This window comes from Nyctereutes procyonoides, unplaced genomic scaffold (genome assembly GCF_905146905.1).
Source record: "Nyctereutes procyonoides isolate TBG_1078 unplaced genomic scaffold, NYPRO_anot_genome, whole genome shotgun sequence".
In the NCBI taxonomy this organism is placed as follows: domain Eukaryota; kingdom Metazoa; phylum Chordata; class Mammalia; order Carnivora; family Canidae; genus Nyctereutes; species Nyctereutes procyonoides.
The window spans coordinates 38,781,982-38,803,843 of NW_026575125.1; the positions used below are offsets into that span (position 1 = coordinate 38,781,982).

At 42.3% G+C, this 21,862-nt stretch overlaps 1 pseudogene; it reads left to right on the forward strand.

The window, feature by feature from the left end:
* Positions 1 to 9,941: 9,941 nt before the first annotated feature.
* On the forward strand, positions 9,942 to 16,914 carry LOC129517895 (creatine kinase B-type-like; annotated as a pseudogene).
* Positions 16,915 to 21,862: the final 4,948 nt, after the last annotated feature.

A 21,862-nucleotide genomic window follows, 5' to 3' on the forward strand; every position in this document is an offset into this window, starting at 1 on the left:
TGAGGACACGTAGCAGGTTGCACACCTCTGCTGGAAGTCAAAGGCTGCTTGAAGCAAAGAGCTCCCATTTCCAGCAGAATTGTTCATATCACTGGGGCACCTGGGTGGCTCAGTCAGTTGAGTGTCTGCCTTTGGCTCAGGTCATGACCTGAGCCCTGCATCTGGCTCCCTGTTCTGTGGGGAGACTGCTTCTTCCTCTGCCCCTCCCCCTGCTCATGCACACTCTCTCTCAAATAAAGTCTTTTTTTAAATTTTTATTTATTTATGATAGTCACACAGAGAGAGAGAGAGGCAGAGACACAGGCAGAGGGAAAAGAAGCAGGCTCCATGCACCGGGAGCCCGACGTGGGATTCGATCCCGGGACCCCAGGATCACACCCTGGGCCAAAGGCAGGCGCTAAACCGCTGCGCCACCCAGGGATCCCTCAAATAAAGTCTTTAGAAAAATTGTTCACATCACTAATTAAAGAAAAAAATTAATTATCTTCAAATGTTATGATTTTTCTCTACAGAAAGTCATTACTCTTACCAGGACAGAATCTAAGTTTAGGTGTCTAGCTATGTTTTCCTGAGGAGCATACCTTCAGTCCTAAGAGCTGAGAGTCAAGATTCTGGATTTTGGATAAATCCAATGCGGGGCTCCATCCCAGGACCCTGAGACCATGACGGGAGCCAAAGGCAGAAGCTTAACCTACTGAACCACCCAGGTGCCCCAATACCAATGTTGTTTAATTCAAATTCAGAAATGCTGATTCCTGATATTTTGGAAAGAGAGATATATAACCAAAGTAAAGATACTTTGCAAGAGCTCCACACATGATCTCCACCATATCCCTGCTGTGGTTGCCTATGCAAGATTTTAAAATGTCTTCTTAACACCTTGCCAAGCAAATAACTTAAGCCTCATAGAGAATTCAGAAATCTGCTTTGCTCTCTTTCTGGTGCATGCTTCAATCAACACAGATTGCTTTTTTCAAGATTCTAGAGTTTGGTTGCCATCAGATTCTCACTTAGCTCTTCAGCCTTGAGACCTTTCCTCAACGTAGCAGCCATTGGTTAAAAAGGAAAAAACAATCCTTCCAGATGCCCAGTTGCATATTTTTCTGTGTTAATTGTATTGTCTTCCTTCCAGAAGAATTTGAAAAAAAATAATAAGGATTGTCCCTACTTTCAGTTATCAGAGACAACAAAGTTCCCTCAGTGGGTGGGATGAGCTCTAAAGAGATATCCAGCTCCGAATCTACGGTTTTTCCAGTCACCTTCCAAGTTGTTTTTGAAATAGCTTTCCTAACCAACAACAAAAGGAAACTGAATTTTCCTTCTGCAACAGTCCTGTACACCCTGAATTAGTCAAGGTCAAGGTCAACTATGAACTTCACAGTGAAGCCACACTTAATGTCCTCAAGTCCAAGATGGTCATAGCAAAGTGGAAGGTAGGGAGATCTTTGGCGTTTAGAACCAGAGAAAGTGGTAAGAAACCTCTTGATGAAGATAGAAGAAAGAGCATGTAAATATCAGGGAAGCAAATTGTGTAATGAAAACTGAACACTTTATTTTGGTCAATGAGCACCTGGGCCTACAGAGATCTACTGTTCAAATGTCAGCAAATGTTGCCTTTTTATTTTTCGTGCATCCCTGTGACATGGGGTCCTTGCTAACCATGTCTCAGCAGAGAGACCCTTTAGACGCTGACTGGCACCAGCCTATAAGGGGAGCATTGCCCCTGGTTCCTGTCATTCCCTATACATCTGCCTCTCTGAGTTCCTTGACTCTATTGGTCACAGTGCCGCAAAGCAATGTGGCCTTAATGGAAAGGACAAAGACAAGAGATTTAGGGAAATTTGCTCTAGTCCTCCCTGTACGAATACCCACAGAGTAATCGCCAGCATAATCTCATTAGCTTTCTGGGCCTCAGTTTCCTCTGAGGTGAAATAAAGGACTTGGTCTAGATAATTCCGTAAGTAGTTATTTCTCTCCCATGTGAACATACTTCTGGGTTTAGGACTCGGGGTCTGTCAAGCCAATGAGACTCTGAGCTGTTCAGAACAGCTCTCTGTTGGGTAAGAGAGGACAAATATCTGCGTCCAGCCCAAAGCGCTCGCAAGCCACCTGGCCATGTGTTAAAGCTCATTCTGGGAATGGGCCTGGTGGGATTTTAATTGGCAGCCATATGTCACCTACCGGTAGGGTGATCATCCTATTGTGCTTGAGCCCTGGATGGGGGTCCAAAGCTAAGTAAGCCCTCTTTAAACATCCTAACGATCTTTAAAAATTAGGAATTGATAGCCCCCAGGTGCTTTCAGCTGTCACAGCAGCTAGCAAGCCCCCTTGGAAGTGCACAAGAGATTCATGGCCTATGGTGTTCCCTTCCTGACCCTAGTAATTCATGATTTCTCAACATCATTCTATCATAAGTAGTTTGGAAACATGGACTGGGCCATCTCATAATAGAAGCTATCCTTTACCAAAAGTTGACTCTGGGCCAAAGACTTGCAGTGCTTAATTTTCCCAGAATTAAGATCAATACTTGAGCAGCCTGCTCTAATCAGTACCATTATTATCTTCATAAGCCAGATGAGAAAACAGAGTCCCTCACGGGCCTAGTAACTTGCCTACAGTCATCCGACTGATAAGCGGCAAAGTTGGGATTCCAAGCTAGGGAGCATTATTCCAGAGTCCACACTTCAAAAAATAACAAAAGTGAACAAAATACTTCCGTTTTGACACAATTTCTAACTTCAGGTTGCAAGAATGGTGCCGAGAATTCCATATACTCATGTAGTCAGATTTTTCCAACTACTAACATTTTACCAAAATTTGCTTTATTTTTCTCTTTGTATGTGTATACATATGTTTATATGTGTGGGTGATACCTAATACATATATATATATATATATATATGATATTTATAATTATTTTTGAAACATTTGGGAGTAGATGGCATACATGAAGTTTCTTTACCCCTAAATACTTCTGTGTGTATTCCTTCCAAACAAGGATATTCTCATATAAACACTGTAAAATTGTCCCTTACTGTCAATGAACATGGAAATGACATGATTAGATCCTCAGATCTTATTTAGATTCTACCAATTCTTACAATTACGTCTGTTATAGAGAAAAGTCTTATGGTTCAACATCAAATCCTTGATCACACATTGCATTCAGTTGTCACATCGCTTTAATCTCTTAACCTGGAACATTCCTCTGTCTTTCTTCGCCCTTCATAATCTTGACATGGTGGAAGAGTACAAGCCAGTTCTTGTATAAAATATCACTCAGTTTGCTTTGTCTGATGTCTCCTTGTGTTTAGATGCAGCTTAGCCATTTTTGACGAGAGCACTGCACAAATGACTCTTAACACCATATATAACTACTGCTAGGCAATCCGCACTCTGGTAGCCACTGAAGATACGAAGAGCCTCAATGGAATTCTCCTCACAGATAGCTTATAATTATTGGGAGGACAAGTGGGTGGTGATGTATTACTTCACTATTCATCCACAAATCGTTCTGTGAACCCCACAGACAATTAGAGTCCGAGGAATTCAGAGGTAGAAGTGACTTTTGAGGCATAAGGGTGGCTCGTTGAGGAGGAGGGGTCCGGAAGCTGCTTTGGCAAGGGAACTGGGAGGGAGGATGGCTCTGGCCATCACCAGGAGGTGGGAGGGGTCAGTTTAGGAGGAACTGATTTCGGAGGGCAAGAACAGGGTGCCAGTTTCCTACTTGAGGGATCCTGGCAGCCATTCTGAAGGGCTGCTTGCTAGGCACATCAGCTGGACCAAAAAAAGATGAAATTCAAGGCCTCCTGGGAGCCAGAGGAGGGGTAGTGTGGCTGACCCAGAGCAGCTCTGAAAAATCTGGCTGAGTGATTCCCTTGCTCCGTTTTACCAAGTCTCAACAGCATGTACATGTGGACATACCTGTTCTCAGGACATGCTCATGGTATTTCCAGTGCCAAGCCAAGGACGTTCAGCCAGAGTGGAGGTTCTCCGTGTAGGAATAATGTGAGCTACAGTAGGAGGGGATAGATGGGGACGGATTGGGAGACACTTGGGGGCTCCATTCAAGAATCATTTGCACTGCCTCAGCATAGAGATTCTATGGACACAGATTGTATCATGTGTCCACACAATGAAGTAATGGAATCAGAGGTTAAAATTCTGTCTCTCATTTCACTGGTTACTCCTAAACTCAAATGAAAATCTTTTCAGAACGCCATTTTCACCTATTTCTGTAGTAAGAATGGGCCCTAGCACTTCTCTGAAGTGCCCTTTGCCTCCAATCTGGCTCAGAATTAAAGTGCCCTAATTAAATGGAGACCTCATTATACTCTCCTGTAATCTGTGGCCCAATCGTAATGCAATGATTACCTTGAACTATTATTGCACATACTTCCACCCACTTATTATTATGTCTCTGTACTTTAATTATATCTCAATGAATATAATTCCATACCCTTCAATACTTAAATAATATTCACTTTAAATATAACTGCGTGCCTATAATTCTCCGTAAGCATGAGTGCTCACATGGCAAATAACAAAAATTACTACTGCTCTGGAGGCGGAAAGAAACTAAACCATTCCTGAAAGAAATCAGTTGGCATTTTAATAGAATTTTAAAACATTGAAATTTGTTACTAATTTATTTTTCCAAAAACACATTTTAAGAGGGTGATTTTTGTAGCCTTAAAGACAAAAAAGAAAAGCTTTGGAAGGAAACAGCAATTCTCTAGAGGCTTTGTTGCTTACTAACCACTTCACCAGGGACTTTGCTCCCATAGGGAATTGATTTTTAAAAAAATAAAACTTTGCACTGATTTTATACATATGTATATGTATAGAGATATATTATTTTCCCCTAGCATTGGCCCTGGAGGAAACTCCCTAGAGAGTTTCATAGGTCAAAGGTGAAACCTCAGAATCAATAACCAGGTAACTGGCATGAAGGCCTTTTATCTGCTCTATTCATCTGCCCATGCCGTCTTATTACCCAGGAAAAAGAGTGACGTCAGTGCTTATATTGTTTTTGGTGTGCAGTCTTAGCAAACCATATACACCCTTCTTGCTGCCAGGATCTGTCTCAGAGGATACTTCATCTTCGGAGAATTTTTTACGTTGTGTTGTACTTACTAGTATAGCTAGGACAGCTACATATGCTTTGGCTGGTATCTATTTCAAACATACGGCCAACAATAACTTGGACTGAAAAATAATCATTTGTGATAAATTAACTCATGACCTCATGCTATGGGACAACACTCTCAAAGAACTAGAAAAACTGTAATCTTCCCTTCCCTTCTAGTCCCTGACTTAAAAATACAGTGTGTGAGCTATAGACCTCAGCCATAGGTTTTGTTAAGAGGAGAGAGAACTAAAACAATGCTGTTTTGACCATCTTTGATAAGGAGTAAACACAGAGTAAGTTTTATAAACCTTCCGGCTAGGTAAATCTTTCAAGTACAATCTCGGTCCCCCATTGTGAGCTATTCCAAAGTCATTGTCCAGGAAGAGTGCTCTGCCATTATCACTGCTGGAAAGAATCAATGTTATTAAAATAACAATCCTTCCTGAAAAAATGTGTCTGCAACGCTGGCCACTCAAGTCCATGGAATAAGTGAAGCCATTATATAAATTGGTTACTAAAGTTTCATCTCAAAAGAAGGGACGTGAAAAGAGGAAAAAAAGATGTCAAACTGGATGGTGAGGTAGGAAGTAGATTGAATTTTTCTTTTTTTACCCCTTGTGCTGAACCAGAAATTGTGGATCTGTTGTTTCCTCGTGGGTGCATTTGGCATGCTAATGACTAAATGAATTCAATCAAATACTCTAAAATTTAAAGCATGTTGTATTGAAAAGAAAGAAGGTTAAGTGTAGCCCATCACGATGCTGTGAGTTAATCACCTAGATACCATGTTCTGTGTGTGGTTTGGAAAAACAAAAAGATAAATTGGGCTTCATCAAAATTTAAGACGTTTGTGCTTCTGAAGGACACCATCAGAAGGTGAGAAAACAACACATAGGTTGGGAGAAAATATTTGCAAATAGTATATCTGATAAAAGACTTGTAGCTAGACTATATGAAGAACTCTATACATCAATAATAAAAAGACAAACCAATTAAAAAATGGGCAAAAGATCAGAACAGACATTTTTCCAAGGAAGATATACAAATGACCAATAACCACATGAAGGGATGCTAGTCACTGTTAGTCATCAGATCATCAAATCAAATCGAGACCACAATGAGATACCATTTCATAGGATGGTTCTAATAAAAAAAGTCAGTTAATAACAAGTATTGACAAGGATGTGGAGAAATTGGAGCCTTCAGACATTTATGATTAGATTATAAAGTGATTTTTTTTTTTAGCTGCTTTGCTGAACAATTTGGCAGTTTCTCAAAATGTTAAACATAAAAATTCCATAGAAACCAACAATGTCACCGCAAGTTATAGACTCAAGTGAAATGAAAATGCATAGCCACACAAAGACTTGTACACAAATATCCATAGGAACGTTGTTCATAATAGCCAAAAGCGGCCCGAATGTTCATCAATGGATGAATGGATAAATGAAAGTGGTATATCCATATAGTAGAATATTATTTGGCTATGTAAAAGAATGGGGTACTGACAGATGTTACAACATGGAACAATCTGAAAAGTTTAGGCTGAATTAAAGAAGATGGTCACAAAAAAACCACGTAGTATATAATTTCATTTGTATGAAATATGAAACAGGCAAATCTAGAGAGATGGAAAGCAGATGAGTGGTTTCTTAGGGCTAGACAGTGGGTAATTAAGGGGTGATAGCTAAAGGGTGCAGAATTTCTTTTCAAGGTGATGAAAATGTTCTAGAATTGTTTGTGGCGGTGGTTGCACTTATCTGTGAATATATTAAAACCATTGAATTGTATGCTTTATTTTTATTTGTTTTTGTTTAAGTAGGCAGTATGCCCAAAGTAGGACTTGAAATCATGACCCCTGAGATCAAAAGTTGCATGCTCTACCGACTGAGCCACCCAGGCACCTCTGTCATTGAGTTTTTAACAGTTACACTGAGATATAATTCTTTTACTATACAATTCACCCATTTAAAGTGTACAACATACCTGGCTGGCTCAGCTGGTAGAGTGTCCGACTCTGTTTCAGCTCAGGTCATCATCTCAGGGTCATGAGATTGAGCCCCAAGTCAGGCTCTGAGCTCAGTAGGGAGTCTGCTTGTGATTCTCTGTCTCTCTCCCTCTGCCCCTTCCCTCCAGCTTGTGTGCACATGCTCGCTCTCTCTCTTTCTAAAATATATAAATAAATCTTTAAAAAAATACAGTAAGGAAAACAAAAAGATAAGTGCCAAATGTGATGGTACTTCAGGATAATTGGATGATCTAAATAATATATAAATTCTGTTCATCATAGTAAGCAGCAACACACAGAAACCCTGAAATTAATTGATCTGTGTTCTGAGAATACAATTAGTTAATTAATTAATTAATTAATTAATTATATTATATATTATATATATATATTATATATTCACCCAAATTTCATTGGACTTGTAATTTTCTTTAAAGCACTTGCCTTTGGTGGTGAGAACACATAGAGGAGAGGATTCATGATATTCCTTGGCTATCAGGGTGACCAGACATATAAATAACTTCCATAGGGTCCAATAACATGACCTCAGTATTTGTTAATGAGGTCAGATAGAAGTCACCCTCTGAATGAAAATTACCATAAAACAAATGAGCTCAGCCATTTAAAGGAGCCACCCTACCTAACAGATGGTTTATAAATGTGTTTTTGAGATACTTAGAAACCACCAGTCAGATACACTAAACAGGACCTGGTCTGTAAGTGTGTGTGGAGGTCTCTAAGTGTGGGGAGGTGGCCATAGCCCTGAGACAGGCTCTGAGTTCTCTACAAGCCTCTGTCATCATCAGGAGACCATATCCATGAGAATTAGTCTGAGTACAGTCTCTGCACCTCTGGCTTTGGCCTCTGATCTACTTCGGGCTTTCTCTTGTTTTCCTTCCTGTTGTCACTTCCTATCTTTCAGCCTCAATACCTGATTTGGCCATACTTGTAACACCTCTTCTAGCTGTTGAAGCAGGCTGCAGCATCTAAGGCACATCTTTCAGTATCTCCTCCCCTGCCCCAGCCCACGTCCTGTCTCAATGCTAACAGCACTGCCTGATCTTGCTCAGGTACCCGATGCATATAGGACTGTGGGGACACATCTGCAGGAAAGCCTTCCCAGAATGTGAGTTAACCTACTTATGTGTTTTGTCTGGTGAATGATGTGCTGAAAGAAAGGGGATATTCTGCATAGAATATAGAAATAAAGAGAGCAGAAGGACAAACCTGCCTGTGGATCCCCAGGATGGTCAAGAGGTGAGGTCTCTTTCTGACTCACTGTCCCATGTGTTCTGGAATTTTTAGCAAACATGGCTTCAGAAGGCAAATGGCTCTGTCAGGTGATAGTAACTTTATGACAGCACCGATTTTAACCATTTGATTTCTTGTGGTCTGATTCCCATGCTTACCCAATAGTCATTTGGTCTCTCGGGTATGTATTTCTACAGGGAAAAACATGTGCTGACTGACTCACATAAGTAGTCCTATTTGGCGATCTCCTATTTCTCACTGTAATTTAATAAATTGATACTGTGGTCTCCAGTAAGCTAGCAGTCTCCTGAATCTAATTGTGTCTGGGTTTCATGCTGAACTCCCATGTCCCAGCCTCCAAAGTGAATCCCATTACCCATGAGGCACTGCTGGCAAGAATCACTGGCCTCTTTCTCAAGTTTCTATTAATGCAACCACTGTTTTTTTTTAAATAAAATAAAATAAAATAAATGCAACCACTGCTTCTAAAAGAGAGACATAGTCTAGAAGAATTATAAACTAAATGCCAGGAAGGCACAGACTCCGAGGGACTGATAGGTCTCGAGTGGAAGGGAAGTGGCTGCTAAAGAAAACCCGACAGAGGAAATACTTGAGTTTTCAAGGAATTTTTATTTGGTGTAATACTTTGAGGATCGTTTTTCTAATTATAAAAGTAATGCATGTTCAATGTTGGACATTTTAAAAATACAGGAAAGCATAAATAGGAGAAACTGTAAAAGATGATCAAAATGTAGGCAGTTGAGGGGCAGCTGGGTGGCTCAGTGGTTGAGCATCTGCCTTAGGCTCAGGTCATGATCCTGGGGTCCTAGGATCAAGTACCACATGAGGCTCCCTGTGGGGAGCCTGCTTCTCCATCTACCTATGTCTCTGCCTCTCTCTCTATGCCTCCTTAGGTTATTTTTACCTGCATCAGAGTTTGGGAACCACTTTTAACAAAGCTCTGTGGGGTGATAAAAATGGTGATTTGGTGATGCAAATGTAGGTACTTTTTTTTTTTAAGATTTGTTTATTCATTCGAGAGAAAGAGAGAGAGAGAGAGAGAGGGAGAGAGAGAGAGAGAGAGAACATGGTGCACAGGGCAAGGGAGAGGGAAAAAGGGAGAAGCAGACTCCTTGCTGAGTGTGGAGCCTGACCTGGGGCTCATTCCCACCACCCTGAGATCATGAGCTGAGCTGAAATCAAGAGTGGGAGGCTTAAGCCGCTGAGCCACCCAGGTGCCCCAAATGTGGGTACTTTAAAACACATCTGGGGATGCCTGGGTGGCTCAGTTGTTGAGCACCTTCCTTTGGCTCAGGGCATGATCCCTGGTCCAGGATCAAGTCCCGTATTGGGCTCCCTGCAGGGAGCCTGATTCTCCCTCTGCCTAGGTCTCTGCCTCTCTGTGTGTGTCTCTCATGAATAAATAAATAGAACCTTTTTAAAAACAAACAAACACATCTGAAGAAATCGGGACCCTTGCGTGCTGCTGGTGGGGATGTAAAATAGTCTGACACTCTGGGGAACAATATGCAGTTCCTCAAAAATGTAAACATGGAATTACCATATGATCCAGCAATTCCTTTTGTGGGGAAATACCCCAAAGATTCAAAAGCAAGAACTGAGAAAGATTTTGCTACATCCATGTTCATAGCAGCATCATTCACAGTAGCCAACAGGTAGAAGCCAAGTGTTTTGTCAACAGATGAATGGATAAACAGAATGGAGTCTGTACACACATGGACTGTTATAGAGCCTGAAAAGGAATGAAATTCTGACACATGTTACAATATGTTACAGACCTTCAAGGCATTATGCTAAGTAAAAGAAGCCAGTCACAAAAGGACAAATATTCTAAGATTCCACTTATACAGGCTACCTAGAGGAGTCACATTCACAGAGATGGGAAACAGAGACAGTTGCCAGAGACTGTAGGGGAGACAGGAAATGAGGAGTTGGCGTTTAATAGGTATGGAACTTGGGGAACATTAAAAAGTCCTGGAAATGGATAGCAGTTATGGTTGCACAGCAAGGAATACACTTCATACTACAGAACTGTACACTTACAGAAATGGTTAAAATGGTACATTTTATGTTATGTATATTTTACCCAGATTAAACACACACACACACACACACACACACACACACACATCTGAGACCAGTGATTCTTTTACTTTGTCTGAAGTGAAAAATCAGAAAGGCTTTAACCAGGGGGGCAGCCACAAAAGTGTGGGCCAGGTTCAAGCCCAAATGCAGAAGGTTTTAACCGTCTCACAAAATATCCAGGCTTCCCAGACGACAAGAGTTTCCAATTTGCTTCTGGGTGTGATTTAAAGTGCCCAGTTGGGGCTGCAAATCTAGATCTGGTTAGTGAAAAGTCACCAGTGTCCCTGATTGGCCCAGCAGGATGAGGAATTACAGCCCTGAGTTCAAAGCAGAAACAAAAGCCAGCAAAAGAATGCTCTTTTTTCCTGGGGTTTGAAAACGTTAGTTAACAGCTACATAAGGCTGTAATTACTTATGTCTCCTACTAAAAAGCCCTGGATTTAGAAAGCCGATGTTCTCAGGGCAGTGTTGGTTGCTGCCAATCTATATTTTCCCTCTTCTTTACTGTTGGGAAACTGACCAATTTTACTACATAAAAGGGGCAGAGTCGAGTGGTTTGCAAGCTATTTAGAGCAATTTTTTGACATGTACAGGCTGCTTTAGCAAAAAGCTTTGGAAGGCTGGAGGTAGTCATTGGTGAATTTCTAAACTCAATAAACCATTATACAATCTCTCTAATTCTACTTTTTAAAAAGATCAGAACTATGGATTTCTAAACCTTGAGACTTAGTTTTTCAAATGCAAGCAGTGAACAAGCGACAGCATCATGACAGACCTCCTTGAGTAAAGTGAGATGAACTTGTTTCGGTTTTTGTTTTTAGAACCTGCCCTTATTTCCAGGCTCACTGGCGACGCGCCTCTTCGATCCGCCGAGCAGTCCGCCCTCAGCAAACCAACTCCCCGAGGCTCATGTAACAAGACATGCTCTTGCCACATTGTTAGCTGTTCAGAGAATGAACAATAGAAATGGACTACACGGCACATGCCAGTGAGGATTCTTTTTAAATGGGTTATATAGGGCAGCCCGGGTGGCTCAGTGGTTTGGTGCAGCCTTTGGCCCAGGATGTGATCCTGGAGACCCGGGATCCAATCCCGCGTCGGACTCCCTGCAGGGAGCTTGCTTCTCCCTCTGCCTCTCTCTCTCTCTCTCTCTCTCTCTCCCTCTCCCTCTGTTTCTCATGAATAAATAAATAAAATCTTTAAAAAAAGTGTTACATATACGTGGAGAATGACCTAAAGGAAGCACATTCAAATTTTAGTCTTATCTCTAGGTTTGAAGCTTGGGAGTGAGGTTTATTTATGTGCATGTGTCGATTTAAATCTGTTCTGTGGGGTGCCTGAGGTGGCTAAAAGTAGGTTAGGTGTCTGCCTTCGGCTCAGGTCATGATCCTGGGGTCGTGGGATCGAGTCCCACATTGGGCTCCCTGCTCCGCGAGGAGCCTGCTTCTCCCTCTCCCTCTGCTGCTCCCCCTGCTTGTTCTCTCTCTCTCTGTCAAATAAATAAATAAATAAAATATTTCTTAAAAATCTGTATTTTCTAAAATGTTCTATGATAAGCATATAATTCTTTTGTAACCAAATGCAAATGGATGCATGTTATTTAAAACAAAAGGATAGGGGGATCCCGGGGTGGCGCAGCGGTTTGGCGCCTGCCGTTGGCCCAGGGCGCGATCCTGGGGACCCGGGATCGAATCCCACGTCGGGCTCCCGGTGCATGGAGCCTGCTTCTCCCTCTGCCTGTGTCTCTGCCTCTCTCTCTCTCTCTCTGTGTGACTATCATAAAAAAAAAAAAAAAGGATAATGAGTTCGCCTCTGGATCTGTTTTCTTTGCGGTTGGTGTCTTCTGGTACATGCCCTTGTTGTGAGCTATCACGCTGACATGCGGGCATGAATCTTGCCTTCTGTCTCCTCCTGGCAGCCCCCGTTCCTGACCTGTGATTCTCTGTATGTGCCTTAAACTTGCTATCAGCTCTCTGAGGCCCTGCCATCCTGGCTACCAGCCACAGGCCGCGCACTTCCTCCACCCTGACTGTGGTCGCCCGTGGCCTTCCCCATCTTGCGTTCATTTTCTGTGGCCGCTGCTGTGGCTCAGCGCAAAGGCAGGGACGGAGGCATAGGTTTTGGGTTTTTTTCTTTTACAGACGTGTCCTTGTATTGTCAGCGTGTTAGTCTGCTCAGGCTGCTGTAACAAAATGACACAGCCTGTGTCACTGGAACAACGGACATTTTTTTCTTTACACTTTTGGAGGTTAGGAGTCTAAAATCGAGGTGTCGGCAGGGCTTGGTTTCCTCTGAGGCTTCTCTCCTTGGTCTGCAGACTGCTGCCTTATCTCTGGGTCCTCACTGGCTTTTCCTCTGTGCGTGGGCCCCTGCTGTCTCCTCTTAAAAGGACACCCATCACATTGGCTCAGAGGCTGTCCTACCACCTCATTTTAACTTAATCACCTCTTTAAACTACCTCCAGATATAGTCACATTCTAAGGTACTGGGAGTTAGGGCTTCAACATATGAATTTAGAGAAGACATAGTTCAGTCCATAATAGTCAGGGTTCTCAGCTGTCAACAAAACTCATATCCTAGGTAGTTTGAGCAGAAATGCCACTTTTATTTTTTTTTTTATTTTTTTTTTTTTTATAAATTAATTTTTATTGGTGTTCAATTTACCAACATACAGAATAACACCCAGTGCTCATCCCGTCAAGTGTCCCCCTCCGTGCCCGTCACCCATTCACCCCCACCCCCCGCCCTCAACCCCTTCCACCACCCCTAGTTCATTTCCCAGAGTTAGAAGTCTTTATGTTCTGTGTCCCTTTCTGATATCTCCCACACATTTCTTCTCCCTTCCCTTATATTCCCCTTCACTATTATTCATATTCCCCAAATGAGTGAGAACATACACTGTTTGTCCTTCTCCGATTGACTTACTTCACTCAGCATAATACCCTCCAGTTCCATCCACGTTGAAGCAAATGGTGGGTATTTGTTGTTTCTAATGGCTGAGTAATATTCCATTGTATACATAAACCACATCTTCTTTAAGAAATGCCACTTTTAAAAGGATAGTAAGTAGCTCACAGAATCTCCTGGAAGACTGGAGAATCTGGCAGAGACTTTCCACAGCCCAGACAGGACCCAAACCACATCTCAAGATTGCTTCTGTGGAGACACTACAGCCACCACCAATTGGCCCAGAAAGTTCCCACTAGGATTTTGGCTACCTCTCTCTGCTTCTGATGAACAAATGCTGCTCAGCCACGGATTTCCCATATGCATGCCTTCCAATGTCTCTGGCTTCTGGACAGAAATTTCACTGCTATTGTTCTGCGTGGTCACGAAGAACCTCCATCAAAGGTTTGTGCCTTAGCTGCAGGCCAAGTTGGGAAAATGAGCCATTGTCTTCCACTTTGGGGGAGGGAGAAATAGAGTCAAGAGGTAGGAAATACCTAAGTATAGGAAGGCTTTGAAAAGGTGCCTGGCAGCCAAAAGCAAGAAAAATATCTATCACACTGCAGATAAAGATATTTAAGAGCACAGAGAGTTACATTCCGAAATGGATCCCGCCCCCTCTTTCCACCTTGAGTTTTTTGATTTTTTCATCGTTCTATTTCTAATTAGAAAGTAATACGTGCTCAATGAAAGAAAATTGAAAATTCAGAAGAACACAAAGAAAAGGATCTTATTTTTCTAGTTTTTTTAAAGACTTATTTACTTGAGAGAGTGAGAGTGCACACAAGCATGGGAGGGAGGGGCAGAGGAAGACGGAGTCCCAGATGAGCGCAGAGCCCAATGGGGGGGTTCCATCTCCTGACCCTGAGATCCTGACCTGAGCTGAAATCAAGAGTCACATGCTTACCTAACTGAGCCACCCAGGCACCCTAAAGAAAAGAATTTTAAATACTTAAAATCTTACCACCCAGAGATCAACTCTGTTGTGATTTTGGTATGTGGCCTCCCATTCTTTTTTTTTTTTTTAATGTGTATGTACAATACAGACTACTATGTAGGCCATTCTGTAGTCTTCTGCTTTTACTTATCAATATGTCATGAGTGCTGGGTTTTCTGAGTCAATTTCCCCCCCAAATCACTTTACACTATTAAGGGGCCTGACAGCCTTTAACTTAGCCTATATCAAAGTTAGAATTTTTTTCACTGGGAAGAGCTAATTTTTATATGTATCTTTCCTGGAGTTGTCAATCCTGGGAAAAAAGATATTTGCAAATGACCTATCAGATAAAGGACTAGTATCCAAGATCTATAAAGAACTTATTAAACTCAACAGCAATGAAACAAACAATCCAATCATGAAATGGGCAAAAGACATGAAGAGAAATCTCACAGAGGAAGACATAGACATGGCCAACATGCACATGAGAAAATGCTCTGCATCACTTGCCATCAGGGAAATACAAATCAGAACCACAATGAGATCCCACCTCACACCAGTGAGAATGGGGAAAATTAACAAGGCAGGAAACCACAAATGTTGGAGAGGATGTGGAGAAAAGGGAACCCTCTTACGCTTTTGGTGGGAATGTGAACTGGTGCAGCCACTCTGGAAAACTGTGTGGAGGTTCCTCAAAGAGTTAAAAATAGACCTGCCCTACGACCCAGCAATTGCACTGTTAGGGATTTACCCCAAAGATTCAGATGCAATGAAACGCCGGGACACCTGCACCCCAATGTTTCTAGCAGCCATGTCCACAATAGCCAAAGTGTGGAAGGAGCCTCGGTGTCCATCGAAAGATGAATGGATAAAGAAGATGTGGTTTATGTATACAATGGAATATTCCTCAGCCATTAGAAACGACAAATACCCACCATTTGCTTCAGCGTGGATGGAACTGGAGGGTATTATGCTGAGTGAAGTAAGTCAGTCGGAGAAGGACAAACATTATATGTTCTCATTCATTTGGGGAATATAAATAATAGTGAAAGGGAATATAAGGGAAGGGAGAAGAAATGTGTGGGAAATATCAGAAAGGGAGACAGAACATAAAGACTCCTAACTCTGGGAAACGAACTAGGGGTGATGGAAGGGGAGGAGGGGGGGGTGGGGGTGAATGGGTGACGGGCACTGAGGGGGACACTTGACGGGATGAGCACTGGGTGTTATTCTGTATGTTGGCAAATTGAACACCAATTAAAAAAATAAAATAAAATAGTTTAAGTAACTATGAAAAAAAATACAATAATAACAAAACCAGGCTGTTGGCCTGCACCGCGTCTGGAGCTGCCGAGGGAGGCAGCGCCCCGCCCCGCCCACCTGCCCCCCGCCCCCGCCAGGCCCCCCGCCAGGCCCCCCCACGCCCTTCTCCAACAGCCACAACGCGTTGAGGGAGGAGCTCCCCCCCCCCACACCTCGGCGGCCACGGCAACCACACCGCCAAGGTGCGGACCCCCGAGCTGTATGCGGAGCTGCGCGCCGAGAGCGCGCGAGCGGCTTCCCGCTGGACGACGTCATCCAGACCGACGTGGACAACCCGGGCCACCCCTAATCATGCCCGTGGGCTGCGCAGCCGGCGACGAGGAGTCGTATGACGTGTGCAAAGAGCTCTTTGACCCCATCCTCGAGGACCGGCCCGGTGGCGACGAGCACAAGACCGGCCTCAACCCCGACAACCTGCAGGGCGACGACCCGGACCCCAACTATGTGCCGAGCTCGCGGGTGCGCACGGGTCGCAGCATCCGCGGCTTCTGCCTCCCCCCGCACTGCGGCCGCGGGGAGCGCCGTGCCCTCGGGAAGCTCGCCGTGGAAGCTCCGTCGAGCCTGGCCGGCGACCCCGCCCCGGTACTACGCGCTCAAGAGCAGGACCGAGGCGGAACAGCAGCAGCTCATCGACGACCACGTCCTCTTCGATAAGCCCATGTCGCCCCTGCTCCTGGCCTCGACTCCTGTCCACGACTGGCCGGACGCCCGCGGCATCTGGCACAACGACAATAAGACCTTCCCGATGTGGGTCGACGAGGAAGACACCTGCGGGTCATCTCCATGCAGAAAGGGGGCGACCTGAAGGAGGTGTTCCCTCGGTTCTGCAACGGCCTCACCCGGATTGAAGCACTCTTCAAGTCAAAGAATTACGAATTCACGTGGAACCCTCACCTGGGCTACATCCTCACCCGCCCATCCAACCTGGGCACAGGCCTGCAGGCAGGTGTGCACATCAAGCTGCCCCACCTGGGCAAGCATGAGAAGTTCCCGGAGGTACTCAAGCGGCTACGGCTTCAGAAACGAGGCACAGGTGGTGTGGGCACAGCTGCTGTGAGGGGCGTCTTTGAGGTCTCCCACGCAGACCGCCTGGGCTTCTCAGAGGTGGAGCTGGTACAGATGGTGGTGGATGGCGTGAAGCTGCTCATCGAGATGGAGCAGAGGCTGGAGCAGGGCCAGGCCATCCACGACCTCGTGCCTGCCCAGAAGTGAGGCCCCAGCCCGCACCTGCACCACCACCAGCCCCGCTGCTTCCGAACTTACTGCCGGCGCACTGCCCGCCATGCACCCCTCTGATGTTCGCCACTTGGCGGCTGAGCCCTTAGCCTCCATGTAGAGACTTCTGTCGCCCTTGGTAGAGTTTATTTTTGTGACGGCTAAGATGTTGCTGATGCTGAAATAAACTAGGGTTTCGGCCTGCTACAAAAACAAAACAAAACAAAACACACAAAGAATATCTTAAATTTTTCTTTTCTTCAAGTGAAGATCCTCCTGTGACCTTATTTATAAGGCTGTTCCAGCCAATGGTGATTGGCTGTTATTATATTCACCCAAATTAAAATGACTACGGACATTTGTAGTTATTAATGTCTTATTGTATCTTTTGACACCTTATCTAATAGCTGATGGATACAAGTGATGTTTATATTAACCAGAGAATATCTAACATCTTTTAGACTCTCCTTGTCACATCTTACATGCACAGATGATTTGATGTTCCCATTTTGTTCATGAAGAGGTCATGAGGGACCCAAGAAGGCACATAGATCTTTCCCAAAAGACTTGCAACTCTTTTGGGGTCTGGTACAAGCTCTAGGATTAGAGGTCCACAAATTCATCCCTGTATTCACCCCAAAGTTCCTGATTATATTTGAATAATATCTGGGCTTGTCAGGTTTTTTTCTCTCTCTCTTTTTTAAGATTTTATTTATTTATTCATGAGAGACACAGAGACAGGCAAAGACATAGGCAGAGCCCGATGCAGGACTCCATCCCAGGACCCCGGATCATGACCTGAGCCAAAGGCAGACACTCAACCACTGAGCCACCCAGGCATCCCTGGGCTTGTCAGTTTTTCATCTCCAAGGCTCCTGTATTGACCAGTGAAACAAAAAGTCAGGTACCATTCTTTATAGAGGTACTATGCATTTATTCAAGAAAGCTACTGATATCTGTGTTTGAAAATCCCAAATTCATGATGAACCTTCAGTCTCTCTTTTTTTTTTCCTGGCCTAGAGTAGGCCAAATAATGGCCTTCCAGGGTTAGTGTCCTGCCCTAACCCTTAGAACCTGTAAATATATTACATTACATGGCTAAAGGGATTTTGCAGATGGAATTAAGTTTATGGACCTGAAGATAAGACAATTATCCTAGACTATCCAAGTAGGCATGATCTAATCTCTTAAGTCCTTAAAAGCAGAGAACTTTCTCTGTCTGGAAGCAGAGGAGAGATGTGGCAGAAAGAAAAGTCAGTGATTTGAAACATGAGAAGGACTCAATCAGCCTTTGTTGGAGGGGCACACATGAAAGCATGAGAAGGAATGTGGGCAGCATCTAGGAGCCAAGACCAGCTCCTGAACTGACAGCCGACAAGAAAACGAGGACCTCAGTCCTGTAATCACAAAGTGCTAAATTCAGCCAACAATCTGAATGTTTTCAGAGGTAGATTCTTACCCAGAACCTCCAGAAAGGTTCTGCCAACATCTTGATTTTGGCATCATAAGACCCGACTGAGGCAGAAGATCCAATTGAGCCATGCTGTATCCAGACATCTGACTTACAGATCTGGGAACTAACGAATGGATTTTGTTTAAAGGCACAAATCATGGTAATCTGCTATGTCAACAATGGAAACTAATATGTGGCCTGAAATGAAAATCCACCCTTGAGAAATAAGATTCATTAAAGCTTAGTTATTAGGTTAAAAACAGAAATTTCTGTAACTCAGGAATATTGACATATGAATTATGATAACATTATAATTAGTCCAGAACACTTCAAAATCAAACAATTATTGCATTACTGCAGACCAGCTAAAATAGCACTATGTAAATTCCCTACTTGCTTTCAGGAGCATTCCTTCAGAGGGTTGGGGATGCTTTGCATTGAACATTTATCATGTTTAAAGAAGAGAAGAGGATTGATAGTCTTGTAAAAGTTAAAACAGAGTCTAATTCAAGGATTCTATTTACCATCATCTTTGTATGCGTAGGGGATGAGAATTTGTAAAGCTATTTTAAAATCATACTGGTAGGTCAGTCCTGAAACACAGAAAAGCTTAGGATTCCAATCTCATTATCCAAGGTGGCAGTTTTCCTACTTCCCATTCCAACAAAGTTGGAGCCTACTGAAATGCAGCTCGAGCCAGGCAGAAATTAGGAGACAGTGTTGTTAAGAAGGGTTCCCAGAAATGAGAAGCAGCCACAGGCACCCAATTTCAAGGGTCAATACATTGACTGTGTCTATCTTTTTAAATCATTATATCCTGCTTCAGGCTTTGATGTAGTCAGAGAAAAGAAGCCACAAAGAAATATATCAGGGGCACCCTAATGATGGGCGATGTGGGCTGTGGGTACCCTGAGCCCACAGAAATGCTTCCTTGTTATTAGAAATAATTGCTTATCATTATTGGCTGATTGCCTGATGTGCCTGAGATAGATAATTTAGGGAATAAAATTTTTTTTGACACTGACACATAGAAGCATATTCCTCCAATCTGTGTCATTTATAAGATGTTCCATGTGTCCACATTGTGACTGAACTCATGTTTGCTTTGGTTTTTAAGATTTCTTAGGTAGCCAGCCATTAAGAAAGATGCATTCAATTGCTTTATTTAAAGGTTTCCTGCAAAATACAAATGTCTAATATCCCCCATCCCAGGTGCCATATTAGAGTAAGTATATAAAATACAGGTGTAATTGAAATAGAATTATATCTATATTATCTACAACTCAAAGCATACCCAATGAGAGCAAGGCTAGACACAAAATTGGAACATATTAACTAGATCACTTATTTAAAGACCGGGCGCCTGGGTGGCACAGTTGGTTAAGTGACTCAGGGTCATAAAATTGAGCACTGCCTTGAGCACAGTCTGCTTGAGATTCTCTCTCCCTCTCCCTCTGCTCCTCCTGCTTGTGGTCTGTCTCTAAAATAAATAAATCAATCTTAAAAAAAATAAAGTGTTGAGACAAATAATCCTGTAACACCATTCTGTGTGAATGAACACGAAGTCTTATTAAGATTGTGTGCAACAGCCAAACCTACAATCAGATTCCTAAATCTTATTCGAATAATAGAGTTACCTTTGTTGTTTTGGTACCAAATTTATAACTCTGCACCACTTTCAATCTGTACTACAACCTTTAGCCATTGTAAAAGATTGAGTAGTAGTTTCAAAAACATTGCACTTCAAAGGAAAAATGGTAATTTTACTGTGGAGAAACATGGAGGTTACTTCTTCCTTAATGAAGTGATTCAAGTCAGTGTCATCAATAATGGGACAAATTGACCTCCTGGTCTCGTGCACGGAGAAGGGCATAATGCTACTTCCCTGCTATTGCTGGCAAATAGGCACAATCTGAATCTAAGTGTCAATAAACTTACAAACCTAAATTGAGGGATATTCTACTAAACAGCTGACCTGTAGGATTTTTAAAATGTCAATATCATGAAAGACAAAGAAAAACAGAGAAATTGCTACAGATCTTAAAAGCATAGGGAGGATATGATTGATAAGTGGGTAGTATGATCCTGGATTAGGTTCTGGATCAAAGGGGGGAAAGTTTGCTATAGAAGACATTATTGAGGGGCATCTGGGTGGCACAATCGGTTAAGCGACTGACTCGGTTTCAGCTCAGGTGTGATCTCGGGGTTGTGAAATTGAGCACTGAATCTGGCTTCGTGCTGAACATGGAGTTTGCTTGATTCTCTCTCCCTTTGCACCCACCCCACCTCTCAATCTCTCTCTCTCTTTCTCAAATCTTAAAAAAAAAAAAGACATCATTGGAACAATTGGCAAAATTTGAATATGGATTGTATAGTAGATCATAACATTGTTTCAATGCTACGTTTTCTGATTTTGGTCATTTTACTATAGTTATGAAAGAAAATGTCCCTGTTCTTAAGAAATACACATTGAAAATATTTAAGGGGTAAAAGGACATGAGGTCTGCAATTAAAAAAATTAATAATAACAACAATAAAATAGAGAACAATATAGATTATATAGATTATATATAATGAATTGTAATTATTTTAAATATATTTATTATATATTTATATTTAATAGAAATACATTTAACTTTACTTATATATTTTATACATAATTATAATGAGTTATAATTTTATATATTATATATAGAGAGAGACCCAGAGAGAGAGAGATAAAGTGATAAAGCAAGCTTTACAAAATATTAACGACTTAATAGTTGTTAAGTAAATCTAGATGAAGGATATACATGAGAACCTGAGAACTTTATACTATTTCTAAATGAAACTTACTTGTAAGCTTAAATTATTTCAAAGCAAAAAGTTCAAATTAAATATAATAATAAGTAAACATTGAAAACATATTTCAACTGTGACAATTCTGGGTTTCCAACTATATACCCTACCCTGAAGCAGGGAAATGTTAATTCAACTTAATTAAACTGTATAAGCCTTTTGGTTAAATTTGTTCATAAATATTTCACCCCAAGTTAATGTTAATTCCTTATCAATGTTCTCCTTGTTTTCTCACCAACAAATATTATGCAAAGGGATGTTGCTAGAAGGCAACACTGCATTGAACTGAACCATTGACCTTCTGAGAGATTTGTGCTTCCTCAAAGCAACCCAGAGGGACTGAAACAGGCAAACAGGATTAAAATACACCTATTAGCCAAGCTGTTTACACCCCCAATTTCAGTGCTACTCTTGAGTGGAACTGACCTAGAAACAAGGTACATTCATGGAGACATGGCTGCCAACTCCCCCAGAAATTAACTTATACCAAACTTTTCATTAAGAAACTGAGGTGACTCAATTCTTTTTTCCACTACTGTTTTACTCTTGTGGAAATATGAGAAAGTTAGCACTGGAAAATTAAACTCTGCTTATTTAGATAAGAGGAAAGGTAATGTCATTTCATTTTTAAACAAGTCTTCCTTTAATAGTGTA